General features: G+C 53.8%; 1 protein-coding gene across 2 annotated transcripts in view; it reads right to left on the bottom strand.

Annotated features, from left to right (window-relative positions):
- Nucleotides 1-21,778, bottom strand: part of FAM214B (family with sequence similarity 214 member B) — a 33,809-nt gene extending 12,031 nt beyond the window's left edge. Inside the window, exons 1-2 of one of the 2 annotated variants that reach the window (XM_042838450.1) lie at nt 21,706-21,778; nt 18,419-18,502 (exon numbers count right to left, since the gene is read on the bottom strand). The gene's annotated coding sequence lies outside the window, so the exon portion shown is untranslated. Of the gene's footprint in view, nt 1-18,418; nt 18,503-19,604; nt 19,621-21,705 lie in introns of those variants that run through there. The other variant, XM_042838451.1, reaches the window with a different exon arrangement.
- Between the last annotated feature and the right edge of the window lie 421 nt (nt 21,779-22,199).

Genomic DNA, 22,199 nt, shown 5'->3' with positions numbered 1-22,199 from the left:
GCTAGGGTTTGCCTCAGAGCGCTTTCCAAACCCCAGCTCCACACACAGGTGCCATGGAAGGCTGTGAAGACACTGAGCTTTGCACCTGCCCAAGCTAGGAGAACACAATGAGAGCTCTCCCAAGAAGCCTGGAGGCTTCACCCCTGGTGCCTGGTTTGCCTCAGACACCTTGCCTTGGCATTTCACATACCGGCAGCAACACTGACAATAGCCTGCAGTGGAAAGAGGAGCTGGCAGGCTCTGCAGGCAGATCCTATATGCGACCGCCACCTGTGTATAGCTTTCCTCCACGTCCAACCCCCACCTGCCAGCCTCCCCTCCATGCACAGCAGCCCCTCTCCCCCAGGATAGCACAGTCAAAGAATGAAAAGCAGCTTAAAAATCCAACAGGAACATCGAGCTGCTCTCCAAAACCGGCAGCATCCCCTACCCACCCAGCCCAGCCAGGCTCAAACCTCTGCGATGCAGCCTACAGCGATCAACCCGGAGCCCACGGAGCCCACGGAACCTGCAGCACGCAGAGCGGGGAAATCCCATGCAGCAGCCGCTGGCAGGAGGACAGCCCAGGTTGAGGACAGACCTTTGTCTCTGCCTGCCTGTCTCGATCGCTGCTGGAGGAGAAAGAGGGGGGCGGTGGGGGGGACAGCGAGCAAAGATAACACCCCTAGGAGGGATGTCACAGTCACGTTAATCACTTGGAATTCCAGCCAGCACAGAGCCGGGCGCTGCAAATATGGGCAGCAAATGGAGATGCTCAAAGCTCTGAAATAATTGGATCCTTTCACAAGAGCCGAGCCCAGAAATCAGCGCAGGAATTCAGTCCCGATGGAAGTCGTGCGATCGAATAGGCGGAGAGGCAGGCACGGCACACGCAACGCTCAGCCGCCGCCGGCTCCGCACCCCCGCGCCGCTCCGCTCCGCTCAGGTGTCTGCCCGGCAGCAGCGACGGCACCGGAGGGCCGCGACGGAGAGCCCCGCGCGGAGCCCGGCCGGGGCCGTCCCCTCCCCGGCCAACTTACTCCACTTGTGGCAAGGTGCAGAACCGCTGCCAACGTGAGAGCGGGTTTAGCGGAGGAAAGCAGAGGCCTCGGAGCCCTGCCTGGCCGGGAGAGAAGCCCATGCAGAGGAGACCCCCGGAGCTGCCCACCGGACCCTGCGGGGCGGTGCGCGGCGCGGAGGGCTCGCGGGCCCGCGTCGCCTTCCCGGTGAGACGCGCGCAAGGCACATGCAGGCTCCTGCTCAGCGCCTCAACGGCGATGAAAAGGCACGGAGGCTTCTGCCAGAAAACAAAGAGGCAGCGGCAGAGCTGGGGGTGGGGAAAACTCTCCGCTGCCCGAGAGGATCCCTGCGGAGGCAGCAGGATGCTGCCGAGCCGCACCGCAGCTACTCACCCCCGCCAGCCCGCGGTGGCGCCCACTCGCCTGGCGAAGGGAGGATGGAGGGTGGGACGGCCGCGGTCCCCTCCCCGAGGACGCGCGGGGTGGGAAGTGCCGCAGGACGCGAGCCAGGCCCAGGACAACAGCTGGCCACCAGGGGAAAATTCCTCCGGGCCGGCTTCTCCTCCCCGAACGCCGCTGCGCCCTTCCGCCTCGGGGTGACCACCGCGTGCTCCCGAGGGGAACGCGCACCCATTGCCAAGCACGAGTTTCACCGTGAGCGCAGCGCCATGGTCTGGGGGACGCTGTGCTGGCTCGGCGGTGGTGGTCACTCCGGAGTGACAAAAGAAGCGTCCGCAGTGGAAGTGTGTCCCTGATCACCCTGCACGGGGACACCAGGGTAGGCTCCCAACCTGTCCCTCCACGGTGGCAGCCCGGCGAGCAGGGACTGCAGTGGCCGTGGGACCGCATAGAGCAGCGGCTCCATCCCTGACCTCGGTGCCACCTGGAACCCATGGGAAAATTTCCACTATTTGTCATAGTCACCCACTCAGTGGATGGCTGCAAAAGCCAAATCAGTGCTGGTGGAGGGACAGGACCACATCTGCTCTAACCCCACAGGTGGGCCACAAGCAGGGCAGCTAAATGCTGTGGCATGCCCAATAGGTCATTGTCCAAGCAGGACTGGACCATTGCCATGCTAAGTGATGCACACACATTAGGATTAACAGTCTGAGTCTCCGATATGCCACAGGGCAAAACAACACCCTAGGCTTACTCCTGCATCAGAAGCCTTGAAGAACCATATTCCAACGTGTCTAACATGACCCCAAAGGAAAGGCAAATTAGTTACTGTCAGCTCCTGGCTCATCCACTCCATCACACGGGAGCATGGCCTGACCTCACTGCTCTGAGAGCCCTCCAACCACCCTCAATGCCTGACTCTGCAGGGCAGTTCAACTCTGCACCCCCTGCAGCACATTGCCTATTGCTCCCATCCCAGCCCCATCCTCCAAAACATCAGTGTTTATGGCATCCCTGTGTACATCCCCCATGCCTCCAGCTCTTTGCTGGTGCTCTGTTGCCACAACCGACCCCAAAACTTCCCTTGTTGCCTCCATAATGATCCTTCCTGCACACACACCCCATAGGTCTGGACGGCACCCACTTGGCAGACCTACAGCCGCGTCACCTTTCCCCACCTCCCTGCCAAGTTACTGCAGAACGTCCTGGGGATGTTGCATTACCTGGTGTGAGTCTGAACACAGGCATCAAAGCTACAGATGGAAGAGGAAGCAGGCGGAGTGCCTGTGGTGAGGAAGGCAGCAAAGATTGTGCAGGCAGTGCTGACCCTGTGGGAACCATCCCTTCTCACCACAACCCCTCTTGCAATACACTTCCCTTTACCGTAAGTGCCTCCAAGGGAGGTGCCTGGGGCACTCAGCCCAGCGTCATGAAGCTGCAGCCTGCAGATAAGATGGCAGCAGCTGCAGGGACATTCAGCATCAATTCTTCTCCCCAGGCAAGACATCCACGTGGCATGGGAGGAAGAGATACCACATGGGCCCCCACCCTGCTCACCCTTTTCCAGCTGCGATTTAGGAAGCACCAAGGCTACAAAGGCAGAGCAGTGACTGGGCATGAATCCAGGTTGAGCTATGGACATGTTTGGCTGTAAAGAGTTGCATACATCCAGGAGGGCTACTGTGAGGAAGGAATATTTCAACCAACATTCAACGTACTGCGTCCTTCAGTGAAAGGCAAAATCTTTTCTTCTAGGGGGAACTGAAGGCAAGAGAGCTGCTGGCATTTAGGAAGAGGTGTCACAGCTATCACCTTAACACTTCTGTTGCTGCCCAACCAAACACATAAGAAAACTCATAGAATCGTGTGACTCAGAAGGGGCCCTTAAAGGTCACCTGGTGCAACTCCCCTGCAGTGAACAGGGACACTACAGCTCCATCAGGTGCTCAGAGCCCCTCCATACTGACCTCGGGTGCCTCCAGGGATGTGGCATCCACCACCTCACTGGGCAGCCTGTGCCATGCCTCACCACTGACTAAAAAACTTCTTCCTTATATCCAATACAAATCTCTCCTCTTCTCATTTGAAGCCATTTCTCCTCTTCCTATCACCACAGATATTGATGGTCCATTCCTGTCTTTCTTACAGCCCCCCTGTAGATACAGACAGGCCGCTCTCCGGTCTCCCAGTGGAGTGGACGCAGCGCTCCAGGTGCGGTGTCACAGCGCAGAGCAGAGGGGCAGGATCCCCTCCCTCGCCCCGCTGGCCGCGCTGCTTCGGATGCAGCCCAGGATCCGGCCGGCTGCCTGGGCCGCAGGGCACACTGCTGGCTCACGCCCGGCTGCCATCCCCCGGCACCCCCAGGTCCTTTCCGGCAGGGCCGTGCTCTGTCCCGACGTCCCCCGGCTCGTACTGGCAGCGGGGGTTGCCACGACCCGGGTGCGACGCCTCGCGCTTGGATGTGCTGAGCCTCAGGAGGTTCCCCTGGGCGCAGCGCTCAGCCTGGCCAGGTCTCTCTGGACGGCATCCCGTCCCTCGGCCGCGTCGACCGCACCGCACGGCTGGGTGTCATCCGCAAACTGCTCAGGGTGCGCTCCGTCCCACTGCCGTGTCACTCGTGATGACGCTGAAGGGCGTCAGTCCCAGAGCTGAACCCTGAGGGACAGCACTTGTCACTGATCTCTAACTGCACATGGATCCATTGACAACCACTCTCTATAAATAATCTTGCAACCAATTCCTCATCCAAGTACACAAGTTCTTTTGAAGCACAGCATGGGGATACGAGGGCATTGGGATGGAAGTGCTGGATGGAGTTGTCAGCATCGAGAACATCAGAGCCCAGACAGTGCTTCAGGTCATGGAGAACCTCCCCTGGAGTTATCTGGCAGGTGTAACCTGCAGGTGGCACAGCACCACTTGCCAGTGTATCAGTATTCTATGATCAGTATCCTGCATCTTCTCAGGATGACAGCAAACAGCATGTGTTTGAGACAGCTGCACCCACAGCCAATGCTCCTGACCCAGACACGAGCCCTTGTGTCTGTCTCTGTACAATATTATGGATCCCTGTACAAACCCCACGCGCTGCTGCTGCACTCTGGTTTGCTGTGCCGCCCCAGCTCAGAGATCTCAGTGCTCAAGTATAGTATAAGAGATATCTAAGTAACACAATGGGGCCAAAGCAGTGTTGAGCAGCAATGTGTAGAGGAAGCCAGGGGAAGGCAGTGCACAGCACTCACATCAAGATGCAGTCCAGCATCAAGAAGCCCAAGGGAAAGGCTGAGATGAACAACTTGAGAATGGAGCTGGGGATAAACAGAGGCTCCTGGGAACATCCTAGACCTTGAAAACCCACATAAAAGTGTCTGGGGAGCCTGAATGCTGGGGGCATCCTTTGCCAGATGGGGAGGCACATGTCGCTATTGCCGAAGGTCAGCTCTGCTTGGGCTATGTACAACCTCTTTGCTCTTTTTGTTACTCCTGCAGATGGGACTGGGCAAGCGCTAAAAACCCTTCTGGCACTTGCACATGGGACAGAGGCTTCTGAAGCATCAGACACCAGGGTCAAAGTTAGGAGACCCAATAAATCACAGAGCGAAGCTGTTTCTGAAGACAAGGCTGATGAGGCTGCCAGCAGCCAGCCTTGCAGAAGGACAGGATCAGGAAAAGAGGAGCCATGAGAATAAAAGGCTGGCAAAGAAACAGAAAATACTGGGAGCAAGTAATTCTTTCCAGACAGTCCTTTAGGCTCATCTCAGCCTCCATCTGCTCCCTATCTGCACGGGATGGTCAGGCAGCTGAATCCTTTAAAAAGACTCCTGGTGCCTTCCCCTCTGATTGCCACTGCCTCCAGGACTGGGACAGGCACCACAGGAAAGGTAACCCCAGAGTCCTTCCAGCCCTGCTGCTGGGGGCCGGCATCTTCTCCACTCCCCAAGAGCACGAGCACCCTCCTGCAGATCACACTCCACACTTCCAGCAGAAAAAGTGGGGGTAGTTTATTGCCCTATGCTTTACCACTGTGGTGTTGGAGACAGGCTTTTTATGCTTGAGCATGCAGAGAATGGCACAGTCCTCTGGGGAGAATGGTGCTCCTGCTAAGGAACATGGAGACAAAGCAAAGAACAGGGTGATGCTGCAGCAACTCTGAAGGTCACGAGAAGGACAAAAATAAATCAAAACATGAGCTGTGATAATTTCAAATGCAATGAGGAAATTTTTTCCTAACATCTAATTGGAACTTCTCTTGATGCATCTTACGCTGTTGCCTCTTATTCTGTTCCAGGATACTTCCCAGGACGGTCTGTTTCCAGCTTCTCTCCAAAGCCACTGGCACCCCCCATCCATCTCCCAGCTTGAACAGACCTACTGCTCTCAGCTTCTGCTCCTCTGTTGGCCTCCAGCCTCATAATCTCCATGGCCTCACTTTCACTTCCAAGTGTCTCTGAAGGATGCTGCAGCCCACAGATTTCCATCCCTCCCAGCCCTTTGACAGACAGGAAGGACAGGAGGTGCCTGCAGCCAGCCCCAAGCAGCAAGCCCCTACAGACCCTAGGGACATTGAAACAAGACCCCAATGCAAAAACCAGTGAGGATGGGTGTTTTCAAGTATGCGACCCATAGCTCTGGTTGTCAGAGACACCAAGCACCCACTGCTTGGTGCCTGCTGCAAAATACCTATCTCATCCCAAGGCAGGAATCCCAGATGCACGGTCTTGAAAGTTTGGCCCTACTCTCCTCCCTCACTCAACCTTACCTTTTGTACGTGTGTGTGTGTGTGTGCGCACGCACAGGGATAATTCCTTTTTCCTCTCCATGCTAAGAGAGCACTAGGGATGGGATGCAAAGTTCTGGGCAGAATCCAGACAGGACTCGCTTGGTCTGTGTGGCACATGGTCAAGCCAGACCCTGGCCCATCCCCACCACTCTGCTGCCTGAACCCCGGGTGCTGTCCTCAGCAACAGAGCCCTGAGGATTCCCCAGCTCCCAGGAAGACCCTGCACCAGGCCCTGGGGCTCTCTGAAAGCCCAGTCCTGCCACAGCACCTGCCCTGTGCTTCCTGCTGACTCACTGCCCTCTGACTCACCCTCTCCTCCTGCCTGACTCACCCATTTCATCCATGGTGCCTGCAGCCCATCTGTGGGCGGCAGGGTAATACCATAAGCTCAGTGAGGAAGCAGCAGAGCAGCAAGCTGGTGCCAAGTACCCTTCTCCCTCAGCACTTGGCAACAGCAGTGACACCCTGTCAAAGTAGCAGGGCAGCCCAGAGTGGGACTGGTGCCATGCACTGAGATGAGGAGCAAGGCTGGAGATGGGTTTCCTCTAGGCTCTGCGGCGACCTTCCAAGCAAATCCAGTAGCTTTATCAGCCCTCCAGCAGCTGGACCCACCTCTGGTTGTAGGACTGTGACCCAGTGCTGCCCGGCATGGACATGCCCCTGGATACAGCCCAACACACATTCCCATGCTGCGTACCTTCACAATTCAGGCATGAACTTGTTGAGAGCTGGGGTTTTCTTGTAGCATGGCTACAGTCATTCAGCATCAACCAACACTGCACAGTCCTTGCAGCGTGCACAGGTTTGGTCAGTTCCCCAATCCAAACGGTGGAAGCCATGTACATGATGCATAACTTCATGTACACTTATCCACCTTGAGACCATTTCCCAGACTGGCAATTCCTTCAACAGCAGAAGCTCAAACAAACAGGCTTTGTTCCACATCCTTTCCCCCAACCATCCCTCAGCACCATCTCTTTCCAAGGCCTCCTCCAAGCTGATCTCTCCTCGAGAGGTGACAGAAGGCAGACCACCCATCACTGCTGCTTGCTGTGCTGGAACACCAGGCTCAGTAAGCAGCTCCGCAGAGCAGAGCACACCCATCTGCGTCAAGGAGCATGTGCCTAGGCCGTTCCTCTCGCTGCAGCAGGACAGGCTTTGCTGGTGCTGCAATAATGGCTGAACATCCCATATCCAGAGGGGCCACACAGACCCAGACATGTTGGGGGGCCCTTCCATTTGGGAATTAGGACCAGGCTAAGCCATCTTCCCTTCCCTGGCGGCATTCAAGGCCAGGCTGAGGGGGCTGTGAGCAACCTGATCTACCAGGAGGTGGCCCCTGCCATAGCTGGGGTTTGGAACTAGGTGATCTTAAAGGTCCCTTCCAACCCAAACCAATTCTATGACCCATTCTTTAATTCTCTGGCCAGGGAAGGACAATACACTGCATTGAGATGTCACATATTTAACAAGGACAACAAACATTTTTCTGCCAAAGCGCAGGGGTTTACATCAGATCTCTTGGTTCTCTTAGGTTTTTACATGTATGGCCTCACCATGTACTCACAGAGCCTTTCAGCCTTCTCAGGACAAACAAAATCAAGATGTGAGCCACATAGGGTTATGTAGCTTCTCCTGCACACATCCATCAGGATGCTTCACCCCCATGGTCCTTCAAGGGCAGCAGGGTCACAGATCTGCAGGGTTCATTGCATGCCATCACCGCTATGTCACCAACGTGACAGTGCCAGGCAAGTACCTGAACAAAACTGCAGCCATAAGCAGGATAGGCCCAGCTGATTTAAATGCACACACTTAAACCAGCCTCTGAAAAGATGGGCTTCCCAACAAGCCCTGGGCGGCCAGGAGAGCAAGGAGAACCTTTGCCTTTGGGCACTGGGAAGCTGCTCTCACCCTGACACCCTTCCCACACTAAGCAATCTCCTGCAACTGCCTGCACTGCGTCTGCAGCCTACATGGCAGAAGACCAGCAGAGCAACCCTCCAAGGGGTCACAGGACCTTGCTGCCTTGTAACAGCACATTTCAGGGCACCAAGGTGCGAACCGTCAGCAGGGATATTTACTCACTCGACTTTAAGTCAGCAATATGCTTCTGCCAAACAAAATGCCAAAGGGCAGAGTGAGAATGAGGATTTGGAGCAACTACAGAGGAGTTCAGGCTTTTTGAATGCTGATGCTAAGCAGCTTTGCTGAGCAGCAGTAAGTACACAGAGTTGGTGCACACAACTTGTTAGTCTGACATCCATTAAGGTGAACAGATAGTATCATTTCCAGGAGCCTCAATATCAGGCTTTTCTCTTCTAGGGTCTCCTCAGAGTACCTCGGTGTTCCTCACATTTCCCATCGCTGTGCTTGAAAAAATAGAGCAGCTGACTGCTCTGGGGGCTGTAGTGACCCCATGGAGCTGCCAGAGAAGACAGAGCCTGTGACAGAGTCTGTTCCCCTCCCAGCATCACCCCTCTGCCAGTGCCCAGGGAAATGAAATAGCTGGAGCTGACACCAGCAGTCATGGAGCATTCCCAGGGACCACTTTCTATCTCCTAGACAGAACACAATGAAGCATCAGCCCTTTGTTCAAAAAAATCAAATCCAAGGTCGTATAATCCAGTATAAGGACCAGATGTAGAATTTCTTTAAATTAAAGCTTAGATCAGGGGGCATGCCCATGGTGAGGAATGGAGCTAAATGGCTGAGTGCCTGCTAATCAAACCTGTGAAACGTAAGGACTGAGCTTCCTCTTCTGGTCAGTAACACAAATCTGAGTTTACTAAAATTGGAAAGCCCACCGTGTGGCCCGCAGCTGGCGCTCACCCTTCCTGCAAGCTGCAAACCCCTATTGTCTTGGCAGCCCAGATCAAATCTCCCTCTGCAAGGAGATGCTTCTGTTGACTCAGCACATCCTGCAGCCCTGCACACATCCTGGGTGGGCTGGCTCACACCCGTCAAGCCTCAGGATAGAAATGAGATGTGTCCTCCTTCTACTTCGCTGCAGGAAGAGAAATGGGGGATTCCGCCATCCCTTCCCTGGTTTCTTTTGCTGACCCTTCTGTTGCTGTGCCCTATGGGGTATCCAGAGCAAACAATGCAGCTTCACCACTTCCCCCTGCATTAAAAGCCATTCCCCTTCTAGCAGGTTCTTTTTTCCTTTTTCCAATCAACTTCACACCAGGATCCTTGCAATTTAAGCAGTTCCCTTGTTCCTCCAGGATGAAGAGCCTGCTACTTTTGCCCTGATCAGTTCCACAGTTTCACCCTGACTAGGTGTGCCCAAAAACCCCACATGCTGCTCCCTGGCCAGCAAAGCACTTCTCCAGCGCAGGATACTCCACACATTCACTAACAACCTTGCGAGCAGGGACAGGAATGGCACAGCTTGATCACTTTCACACCGTGGAGTGAAATGTGGGGAAAATAACAAAGAGGAGCCACTGCAAAATGCATGGAGAGAAGGTGAGAACTGAGCATATGACTCAGGCCTCATGGCTCCCAGCCCTGCATTCTGTACTCATTTGTTTCAGCACATAGCTGAGCTTTCGCTCTGGCTGTAAAGCTTCTCATGCACTCACTCTCACTGAATTCCACCATCTCTTTCTCTCTGCTCCACTCCCAAGAGTGCTGCTGCCTCCCAGTAAAGGGGTTTCACCCACCTTTCTACTTCAACACATTGGGAGAAGTTCAATCAATTCCCTCTATTCTTATCCCAACCTTAAAAGAGTTCTTTGTTCCTGCCACAAACCCTACCCCACCACCATGGTTTAACCCTTGGGGCACTGCCTCAAACTCTAAGTGCTGCACAGAAGCAAGGCCAGTTACAATATCCTTCACAGATTCCACAATAGAAGAGTGCTGACAATCTGCTGGCAGCTTGCAGGATGCAGTGAGGAGAAAAAAAAAAAAAGAAAAAAAAAAAAAAGCCATCTTCAATCATCCTCATCCTCCATGGAAACTACTGCCAAGCAATGCAAGTGAGAACTCTGCAGAAAAATGTAGATGGGTTCAAAACCCTTTATGGTGCTTGCCCTCTGGATTACTACAAAATGTGCTCTACGCAGTCAGATTCAGACATGCAAGGAGCAGGGGTGAGGAAGGAAGCAGGATGGAGTATCCCCTTGTCCCCCCTGCAGGGACCTCTCTGTTGCTGCCCCCAGGTACAAAGCACAGGCAGCAAGGGGTGTCACAGAACTACTGCTAAGCACTCCTGACCCCTGTCTGTGCAGATAAGCTCAGACCTGTGCTGGAGTAGTAGCCCACAAATCAGATACTGGAAAAAGGCATGGTCATGGGATTGCCAGTGGGTGTGCAGAGGGGACGGGAGATGTAGACACTTTCCCCTAGCCAAGCAGGATCCCTGCCACAAGAGAAGGCAGAGTGGGATAGGGCAGCTTTGCAGCACCCAAAGTGCCAACTCTGTAACACACAGGGCAGGCTTGCGCTACTGCACCCCAAACAACACCTCTGCAGACAGGATGGGGCAGGGCCACCTTGCAGCACCCCAAAGTGTCATTTCCTACCAGCTGCTGCAACCTCCCCTCCTCCCCTTACTGGTCAGGTTCTGCCCCTCCCTGCTGCCTACGTCATGGGGAAATTGAGGCATGGTCCCTGCCCCGGGGAAGGGAGCAGCCAGGCAGCACCCAGTGCCAGCAAGTGGGGTGAGGACAGCGTGAAACCACACCCCTGGGCAGTCCAGGGTGAGAGTCTCTCTGCTACAGGGCAACCATGGCATGTTCCTACAGGGCTGGGCATTGGGATGGGGTGGGTGATGTAGGGTGGACATCAGCCTGATGACAGCATGCTTCTGCAGGAGGGGGCAATGAAATTGCAGTGACACCCATCAGGTGTCACTGCACCACCGTCAGTAGGTGGAGCAGTTGCTTTCTGCCAAACATACAGTAAGAAGAAAGTCATTTGGCACAACCTGGCATGAGGGGGATCTGCCCTCCTGCCACCTCTGCCCCAACACCGTTTCCAGCTCAGTGGGGCCACTGAGTGGGAAAGCAAAGCTCATGCTGCAGAAGACGTGCAATTATAGTGCATTGCTCTGATACAGCTCTCCTGGCATCTTGCCTTGGGCTCCTATCCCCAGGTCACTGCACTTCAATCTCCTGGGCACTCCAGAGAGCAGATCCTACCACCCCTTCCCAGGAAATGTCTTCACATGATATCCGCTGCTGTTGTCACACAAAACATCATATTACTGCCAATACCCTTGCCCCAGCTCAGTTTCCCAGGACACAACATATTAGATTAAATTCATTATCCCCTATCACTTTATAGCACAGTCTTTTCATTTCTCTCTTAACACACATTTGAGACATATCAAGTTTCAGACAGCCTCACTCCAAAGGAAATTTTCCGCTCTTTCCTTACAAGAATTACAAGTGATGCCTTTTCCTTCTGTTGCTCCTCTCAGAGGTTCACTTTTGAACAGAATTTGACTCTTTTTCTCCATGACACTGCTTCCGTCACACCGTCCCCAGGCTCTGGAGGGCAGCGTTCTTACCACTGCTGGTACAGCTCCACTGGCAACATTTGGAGCTCTACTGCAAGGAAGCTTTCAAGAGTGAGATGCCTTTCCCTTCCCAAGCAGTGAGCACAGGCATTTCCTGTTAGAACTGCTCCTCCTTGCTCCCTGGCCCTGCTAAATGACAGGCTTCTTCTATCGGAAGCACCACTGAATCCTGTTCAGATACCCAGATACAGAAATTTTGTAGAGAACCAGAATTAGAGGGCCATAATCTGTAATAAATCTGCAATACTGAGCTGCAGGAAGAGCTGCACAGGAGAAAGAGGGAGGGCTACTTTCAATCTGAAGTCTGTTTCCTCCACAAATCCAAGCCATGAAGCAGCCCTGCAGTTGCAGGAAACAGGCACAACAGCCAGAGGAGTGCTGTCAGGCTGGCAGCTTGATGTCACAATTTTCATTTTCTCTCTAACAAGATTTATCACACAGTCAGAACAAACCACTGCAAATACCTTTAGATTGCAGGCTGCCAGCCTCAGGGAAAGGCTAGCAGACCAACTCGAGACAACAAGCCTGAGAATGTTCCAGTTCCTCAAAATCTGCTAGTATTTAGAAGGCCAACCATATCCTCGGTTGCATGTACAGAAGCATGATCAGCAGGTCGAAGGAGGAGATTCTGCCCCTCTGCTCTGCTCTCATGAGTCCTGACCTGGAGTACTGAAACCAGTTCTGGGTCCCCCAACACAGACAGGTCCAGAGATGGGTTGCAATCAAAGGGCTTAAGTACCATCCCTATGAGGACAGGCTGAGAGAGCTGGAGCTCTTCAACCTGCAGAAGAGGAGGATCTGGGGGGACCTTGTAGTGATCTTCGGGTACTTTAAGGGGCCTACAGGAAAGATGGGGAGGGACTTTTTATAAGGGCAGGTAGCCACAGGACGAGGGGAAATGGCTTTAAACTGGCAGAAGGTAGACTTAGACTAGATATTAGAAAGAAATTCTTTACTGTGACGGTGGTGAGACACTGGAACAGGTTGCCCAGAGGAGTTGTGAGTGTACTGTCCCTGGAAGTACTCAAGGCCAGGCTGGATGGCGCTGTGGGCAACCTGGTCTAGTGAAGATGTCCCTGCCTATAGCAGGGGGTTGGAACTAGGTGATCTTAAAGTTCCCTTCCAACCCAAACCATTCTATGATTCTATGACTTTTGAGCGTTGCTGGCTTCTAGAAGATGAACTGAGAGCAAAGCTCAGGCCTGCCATGGTCTACTGGGCTATCTACTGAGCTGGACTATCTTCTCACAACTTAGGGAATGCAGCTAGAATGCCCACTGTGACAGATTTTCCTCCTGAAACCAAGAACCATTCATGCCCCTGCTGACACTCCTAGCACTCTTTCAGCAGTGGCAGCATTAAGCTTGCTGTCAATATCCAAAAGGACACTGGCTATTTTCTCAGTGACACCGCTCAGCTTCGTGTCCCCATCTGACTACCTGCAGGTGATGGCACATATCGCACACGGAACTTTCCGAACCTCAACAACACAGCTCAGCCAGGAGGAAATCTCTCTTGGCTGCTTCTCCCTAAGTGCTTATTTCAGTGCTTTACATTTAACTCCTCCCCAGACCAGGAACCAAGTGCGTGACCCCGTGCCCTGGGGCTTTTCTGGTGCTTTGTGCTGTGCTTAAAAACATACAGCATGAGAAGGAAAGACAGAAAAAGAGGGAGTAGCACTTCCAAGTTGACACAGTTCTAACTCATCAGGTCACAGTGCCCAGAATCTGAAGAACCTTAGACAAGGATCTCGGCATGCAAGGTGCTGAATAAATGGAAAATAACACTGTCTGCCCTAGAAACTGGCAATCCATGCCCCAACATGCACACATTGCAGAGCCCTCCCCATCAGGCTCTGCTATCACTCCGTGGCATTTCATAGCACATCCTGGAGCCTCCGTCTGGTGGAATGATCACAAAAAAACAGGCTGTGAAAAATAGGGACAGAACGAACCGCTGCTTGGCTCAGTGGATTTTGACCACTCTCTGCCAATCATTCCTGCCCCTAAAATACTGTGATGCCAACTCTCACACTAAGCGCTGAAGGTCACATGCATTAAGAGCAATGCTCAGGCTGTGGATCTGAAATTGCCCTTAGCATCAGGTGGGAAGGAAGCTTTAGCTGCCAGCACAGAGTGAACTGTTCCCTTTTCTGAAGGAAGGGAGCCTTCTTTGGAGCCCAAGGGAGGAAGCATGCAGATATCTGCAGCAGGCCACTTTCGGATTCCAGCTTGTTGGCTTTCCCTTGGGAACACCACGGTCTGAAGCCCAAGGCATATTTTACGAAGTCCAGCCTGTCTAGGAGTTTAAAGATGGCTGGAACTGTAGCACTATACAAGGCAGGAAAGCCCATACAAGTTGTAAAATCATCCAAAACACGACACAGACGTTATGGTGCACTGCACACAGTGACATAGATTTCAGTGGAATTTCTGAGGCTTTGCACCCTCGTTCAGAGCTGGAAGCTCAGGCAAGGACTATGATATCTGAGAACACAGGGCTGTTTGGGTGGCTCACGGACAGCCGTCCTCCCCATCCAGCTGCGCAAATCCTGGCCACAGCGCACACAGCAGCACACACAACCTCATAACAACCCATACGTCTGACTAGCAACAGCTCAGAGCATCCTCTGGAGATAGGGCATGCCTCTTGCTGGACTGGGGACCAAGCACTGTAACACAGTGCCAGCCTGACCTTTGGGAGGTGTAATGAGAGAAGCTTAAGCTTGCACCATGATCCATGTCAGGATGGGCAAGCTGTGCCTGCTGCCAGAGTCCCGTCCCCATGGCCCACACCCAAGGCTTCAGGCACGTGACAGAGGACAGCTCACACAGCGAGTGGTGATGGTGTTTCATGCATCCTTCAGTACCACCAATCGGTGTCTGGCAAGCAGACTGCCCAAAAGCAGCTTCAGAAGTGCTCAGTGCTCCCCTTACCTGCCCAGAGGCCTCACACCGTATCACAGGGCTCATCGGAGAGCTTGCTCCCCACTGGAGTGCAGCTACCCCGCAGCAAGGCAAACCGGCTGCGCAAGATGGACGGTGCACAGCAGGCCAGGCTCCCTCGGAAGATGCAGGTACAGCTGGGCCCATCGATTAACTGAGGATGAGCAAAGGCAGCAGGATGACGCTGCCCTCTGTGACTCAGTGGGAAGCTCAGGTGACTCGTTTCCTGCTGGCCGGGCCTGCTCTGCAACTCCAGGCTGGAGCTGGAACAACCACTGACGGGAGAAGGAGAGGACAAAGCACGCTGGTCCCCTCCCAGGGCCCACTGTAGCAGGTGCTACAAGGCAGCTGTAGGTGCCTCAGAGGACTGGGGGTGCTGAGGCCTGCATCAGGATGCACGGCCACAGCATGGGCTGCTGAAAGCATGGGTTGCCATGGCAATCCCCCCAGCACAGCTCACTACCTCCCTCCTTTGTCTCTGCTCCCGTAAGCCTTGCTGTGTGCTTCCACCATCCCACATGTGAGACCTCAGTATGGCATCTGACAAACCTCCAGAAGCGACATGTCTCCCCAGGGAAGGAAAGGCGGGCAGAGGTAGAAGGCCACCCCCGTAAGCTATTGTCCCACTACCCATGGGACGCCCACACTGGGCCCATGTACATCATCCCAGCTGGGTGACACGTGTCATTGCACTGCACGCTCCCTCCCTGTGGGACATGGAGCCCTTGTCTCTGACACAGAATGGCTAACGGCACCTCAAAAAGCCACACAGAGCTCTGCCTACCTTGTGGCAGCACAAGGCTGTATGGAAAGAAAGGACCCAGGCTCTTTTTGCAGAAGCCTAGTAGACACACTGAGAATGGCAAATCCATGCTTTCCAGTCCCAGCACATTTCCACTGGAGGAGGCAGTTCTGTGCTGCTACACTTAACCTTGCTGTGGCTTAGACTGGACACAAGATCCTGATTTGCTTTCTGTCCTAAAAAACTGTTGTCTGCTGTTGCTTTGTGGTATTATATGGTTATTCAGCCTAGCATGTGAGCACAGCTCCCTGCTCCTTCTCCTCTGACGGCTGGGAGATACAAGAAAAGACAAAGGACCCTTCTAAGCTACACGGAGGTGTGATACCTGCCAATATGCTTAGGTGAATTAATTTAATGACTTAGCAGAATGGATAAAACAGCACCCTCAAAAGCTCTGCTTTTCTCCTCTCTGCTGCTTCTTCTCTGCTCATCCCCAGGGTGAACAGGGCCCACCATAGCTGATTACATCACTTGAGGGTTAGGGCAGAAGCCTTGGTTCTTATACAGGATGAGTCATGGAGCTCAAAACATGCAACTTCCTTCTGAAACCATCAGATGTGCCTCACACAGGCTAAAAATAAAGATGGGCCAGAACTGCAGATGCATCCTTGCATAGCACTCAGGTGACAACAAGTTGTCTGAGCAATAGGAATCACAAAGTCCAGAGATGCTCCAAATTCTTGTGCATATACACAATGGAGAGGCCAGGAGGCCTCACCTTACACCAAGCTGGGCTGAAGGAAGTCAACAGCAGATGCTGTGCAGCCAGCTGGCCACACAGAGAAGGACAGAGCCCTGCTCTCATTGGCTTGGGTCAACATCCACACCCAAAGGTACTAAAGATTTCAATTGATGCTGGATGCATCTACCCAAGGCAGTAGAAACAGACTACCACAGACAAGAGGGAAGCTAAATTTTTGGCAGGTAAATGCTGGAAAGATGGTGGATGGCAGCGAGACAATGCAAAGGTCCTAAGGATGCTTGGTACGAGGACCAAAGTAAATACAGGCCGCAGCTATATCTGATGTGGAAAGAAAAGAATTTGATTAAGAACTTCAGGTAAGGACGAATTCAAAGTTCTTCTGAAACCTCAAGGCATTATGCATCTGCAAAACCTTTACAGTCTAGGACACAGGACTCTCGCGTAGCAGGACTTTACACAAACAGGGGCCAAGAGGGACATCTGCAATGTCTGGAGGCTAAAATTAGCCCCAGCAGATGATCTTCTCTCGAGAGCAGTAAGAACTGAACAAGGATCCAGCTGTCCCAATGCTCCCAGTATTCAGATCTCTGAATACCCAACCTACTTACAGTAGAGATGGTAGGGTAGAGAGGATTCCTTGCATAACTCCAGTGCAAATACTTGGGTCCCATCCCAAGGGTGAGGAGCATTTCCTTGAGTTTCCAGTTACAAGAGAACCATGGAGCAATGAGAGCCTGAATGTCTAAGAGCACACTGAGGGAGCAGTGCCAGGCCAGCCACCTTCTGCTGAACATATAACCTCTGGTTTACTATGTTTTTGAGTTTTCCAGCAGGGCATCATATCCCATTCCTGATGGAAACACTGCAAATCTAATCAAAGGTTGTCAAGCTATACTAGGTTACTGCCAGCTGCACTGAACTGAACTAGTTTCAGGGGATGCTCAGGTTGGATATTAAGAAACGTATATTCTCAGAAAGAGTGGTAACACATTGACATAGGCTGCCAAGGAAAGTGGTGGAGTCACCATTCAGGAGGTTTCCAAGAAACATGGACACATGGTACTGAGGGACATGGGTTAGTGGGCATGGTGGGGATGGACTGGCAGCTGGACTAGATGACTTTGGTGGTCTTTTCCAAATTTAATGGTTCTATGACTCTAAGAATATTAAACCAGCCCAGATATAACCTCCAGGATATAATTTGGTTTAGGTGATAGCCAAACCAGAAAAAAAGAGGCTCATGCTATGACCAGGTAGTGAGAGAAGCTGTTGTCTTACATACTAGTAAGAGGTTTATCATTTGGGGAGGCATAAAGCTCTCTCTCTAGTTATCAGAGAAAGGAAAAAAGTAGATTCAACATGGAGATCCCCATAGTAAAACATCTCTGGTCACAAAGCAGGCAAGCACTGAGAGAGTTTTGTGCCTGGATCTTCAGGAAGTTCCAGCAAAACACACCTATTCACTGGTTGCAGCCATATAATACATCTCCATCACTAGGAAAGATGTAGGATCACAGCAAGGAGCAAGCACTAGTGACCACCATAACTCAGCTAGATAAAAGGGCTGCCCTGCTGCTGCCAGTCTGTGTGACAGGTAATCTGCAATGCTCATGCAGAGCTGGCATGAATGAAGGACTCATTCCTCCCCTGCTGTTAAGTTCCAGGTGAATCTACCCCTGCCTTAATGCTTGTGAGTCCCACTTCAGCATCTGGATGAAGGGAATGGGAAAGAAAGGATGGCCTGAAGCCCAGTCTCCACTTGTCTTGGCCAGGCCCCAACTTTCCTTGGCAGGCACTTAGAGGAAGAGCTGTACAGCCCAGGCAGTCACATGTGCTAAGCAGTGGCTTCCCTATGAAATCTCTTTAGGCCAAATCGCACCTGAGCTCTGGGCAGAGAGGCTCTGTACTGCAGTTCTCCCAAGGCACAACTTTTTGAGGTGAAGGACAGCAAGCAGCAGAGAGTAGCAGTTGGGAAATCCTCCTGCTCAATGCTGCTGGCAGAGAGAAGTACAAGTTCAGTGAGCAGCACAGACAGCAAGTTCCCAAGGGCTTAAAATACATTGCCCTCGAGCTTGCAATGTTGCGCAGGGGTCAACAGTCTTAGCAGCACAGGTGACAGGCACCCGGCTCTTCCAGTCTAGTGACATCTGTTGCATAGAGGGATGGAGTAGAGGCAGGAGGGAGGCACTGTGGTCCTAGGTCTCCTCAAAGAATCCTGAAGGAGGAAAAAAAACAATACCAATTGAACAGGTGCTAACCTGAGTGTAGGGTTGAAGCAGAACAGAACAGCAGCTCTCAGCAGCGTGGTTTTGGGGATGCTTGCTCTGGCTGTGTTGGGTCACCTGGAGAGACAAAGGTAACATGCAGAGATACGTGTTAGACTCAGCAGAGAAACAATTTGCCTGTACAAGACAACTTTACCAACACTGTCTGGTAAGCAACCACTCACATTCTAAACCAAGAAGTTCGACAGCACGGCACAGAGCTGAGAAACCCTGAGCAACCCAGTACTGTGATGATTCTGTATGCTCTTTCACCGTTCCTACGGCTGCCCCTACAACCAGGCCCCTGCCATTGTCACCCTAATCACCCACGTGAGTCCAGATTGGTTCCCTCAGAGAGCATGAGCTGGCTTCCAGAGGCCACTGCTGCTGTCATGCCCTTATCCCAAGTGCAGTGGGAAGCCTTGACTTTACTCCTTTCTACCTCCACAGTTGTACTTTGCTCCACCTCTGTGGGTGCGCTGGCATTTTGTTAGCTGTTAGCTTTGTGAGGCTCTCTGTACTCTGCCCACCAGATCTCACAGCAGAGCTGAGGCAGAAAAGGACCAAACACTGCTGCTGGGGAAGTTGGGGCCCTTGGCAACTCAAACTCACGCAATCAAATGCTGCAGCGTTTCCCAGGCTACAGCAAAGGGGGAAAGCAACAACCACTTAACAGAAGCCTTCATGAGGCCAGCCAGAACTGCCACAAAGACGCTGTTTAAGGCTCCTCCCCATGCAAGTATAGGCTACAGAAACAATGCTGTGCAAGAGTGAGAGCTAGGTCCTTGAAAACCTAGCTTGATGGGACCAGCCTACTCCAGATGAAATCTGGAGTTCCCTGAGCCACAAGGACGATCAGCAGAAGCGGGCAAAGAGCAGCCCTTCTCTTCAGCCCTGGGTACCACTCTGTACCTCCAACCTCAACAACTGCTGCCGAGTGGCTGCACTGGCAATGCCCTGCCAGCATGGGGTGGGGGAGTCAGCTCTCAGACACAGAGAGGCACCCCCACATTGGATTCCTGGAGCACCAATCTGTAAAATGACCACAAAGCCACCCAGAAAAATTCATGCCTATACTATTAGCATGTCAATCTGCACCAGCACCCGAGGAGAGGTGCTGCCAGGACACTGCACTGCTCAGTGAGGTTTGTGAGGGACAAAGATTTTCAAGGAAACTTACGAGTCAAAGAAAACTGCAAACCACAAAGTTTGTGAAACCAGGTTTTCTGGGGCCTATAGCCATTTGACTTGCTTGCTCGAAACAGAGAAATGGAAAAACAAAGGAGAAGAGCTGGTTAGAAAAGATGGCTCTGGGGAGCAGAGGGGCCAGATGCTGCAAACATGATGGATGGGAAATGTGCAGCTGCATTACAAGGACCCACACCACTGGAAGGGCTGCTGGGTGCAACGCCAGTTGGACAGCAATCAGAATACCCCACAGAAGACTTCCACTGCCAAATCACCCACAACGACACCTGCTGTGAGCCATCTGTTAACATACAAATGGGTCCCTTTGGGATTTCACCCACATTGCCCTTCACACCTGTCCAGTTTCAGATTCAACTCGTTAAGGCCTCCAGCCATAGAAGGCTTCAATAACTTAATCACAGTTACAATGACAGCCTTCATGAGAATGCTAAACCAATACAGCTTAACCTTTTCGTTTCTCATCTTTTGTCACACATGTAAGTTGACACATCTTCTCATTCTGTATCCAGAGAGTACTCTGAGCCCCCAGATGTTGTGGAAATCCACACTGCATGACAATACTACCAAACTAGCATGAGGAGAAATCAAGGCAGGCACAGGACTGGGGATGTGTTGGGAGACTTAGAATCACAGAATAGTTTGGTTTAGAAGGGGCCCCAAGGCCAACCCTCTGCTGTGGGCTGGTTGCCCACACCAGATCAGGCTGCCCATAGTCTCATCCAACCTGGTCTTGAATGCCTCCAGGGATAAGGCACCCACAGGTTCTCTGAACAGCCTGTGTCACTGTCAGCCTTGGGACACTGACTTTCAGGAGTCAAATCAGCAACTACCCCCTCATACTGCCCATAGACTCAGGAACAGTCATTAAGCCTGAAAAGAACAGGTCAGGTGTCCATGCCCTCTGCTAGCAGCACAGCAAGGCTGAGGCTGAAGTCCAGTACCAGACAGAGAGGATGAGGACAGCAAAACTTATGAGCTGCCCTCTCTTTCTAGGCCAGCTGAACCTGGGGAGAGAACTCCCTCCCCTCTCCCCGTACTCAGGAATGGAGAAGACCTGGAAGCACCAGGAGAATGCAGAATGGAAAGCTCAGCACATACTGCAGGGAGCACGCACAGCTAGGGTATCGAGATCAGCACTGATGAGGCTACCAGGGCGAAGAAGCAATCCCACGGGTAAGATTAAAGCCATCCTGAGGAAGGACAGAGTGCAGGGAGCTCCCTGGCCCAGCCTGCTGACAAGGTGAGCTGTGCCAGAAAGTGCTCCCAAGACCCGGCACGGGGAAAAGACAGCAGCTTCCCCTCCTGCAGGAAGCGTCTCCATCGTATAGGCTCAGAGCGGGCAGCGACGGGCCGCGAGCCTCGGCCGGGAGCCAGAGGACACTGAAGCCGCGATGCCACCGCAGCGTGACCCCAAGCCAGGCTCCTGCCCGCCCACCCCCCGACCCGCTCGGAGCCGCTGGACGGCGCTGCGGTGGCGGGGAACTGCGTGCTGTGCCGGGAGGCGCAGCCCTGTCGGGCCTTGCCCGGAGAAGGCAGTCACCAGCACTGTCAGACAGTCGGCAGCGAGTCTGAGGGGCGGCCCGAGCCCCGCGGGTCCTAACGCCCTTCCGAAGGGCTGAGCCGCGAGCAGCCGGACAAACGTGGGGACATTTCCTCCCGTTCCACCTGCAGCGCTCGGTAACCTTGGGGCCTCACCGGGCTGCCGAGGTCTCCGTCCCCACGCGCCCTCCCGGGCACCAGAGGGCAGCAGGGCTTCCCGGCGGCCGCTCGCATCCGCCCCACGCCGAGGGACGCGTTTTACCGGAGCGAGCCGCGTCCACCCTACCGGGCCCCGCAGCGCCGGTGCCACGGACCCCCGCAGGCACGGCCGCAAGGTGGGTGGTTACCGAGGGCCGTTCCACTGCAGCCACCCCCGAACCTTCTGGAACCGACGGGGCGCATTAACCCATTCGGCATCGGGCATCGCTCCCCACCCTCAGTGCTGGCTCGGCTCGGCTCGGCTCGGCCCGGCTCCGCCGCGCACCGCGCGCCGCACCGCCCCGTCGGACCCACCAGCGCCCCGTCGGACCCACCAGCGCCCCCTCCGCCGCCGCTGCCGCTGCTGCCGCCGCCGCCGCCGCGGCCCTGACTGCTGCGAGGCTCCGGCCGCTCCTTCCGGGTGTCCGCGGGGACGCACCCCTCGGCCCGCCTCCCCTCGCTGATTGGTGGCCGGGGCGGGGCTCGGCGCGGGGGTAGCGGACCGGTGGGGTCCGGCGACCAATGAGAAAATGGAGAGAAGCTGACGCTCAGCCCTGGAGCCCCGCCCTCTTCCCGCCCCCTCCACGTGCGGGTGTGTGATGACAGCGGGGAAGGGGCGGGCTCACGCCGCACGGCTCCTCATTGGCCGCCGACGGAAGGGGCGGAGCTTGACTCAGCTCCCGTGAGGGGCTGCCATCGCCGTGACCCGTCACCCCGGCCGCTGCCTTGACAGCACGGTGTGCTCAGGGCCAGTTACCCAGTCACAGTGTGTTCCAGCCCCGCAAACCTCCGGCCCATCAGATCTCCTGCTTCACAGACCCCCAGTCCC

The sequence above is a fragment of the Centrocercus urophasianus genome, unplaced genomic scaffold (assembly GCF_019232065.1).
Source record: "Centrocercus urophasianus isolate 14NV4802_14NV808 unplaced genomic scaffold, USGS_Curo_1.0 seq_8, whole genome shotgun sequence".
Lineage (NCBI taxonomy): Eukaryota > Metazoa > Chordata > Aves > Galliformes > Phasianidae > Centrocercus > Centrocercus urophasianus.
Note: the sequence above shows the minus strand (reverse complement) of the source record. Positions and strands in the feature narration are given on the sequence as shown.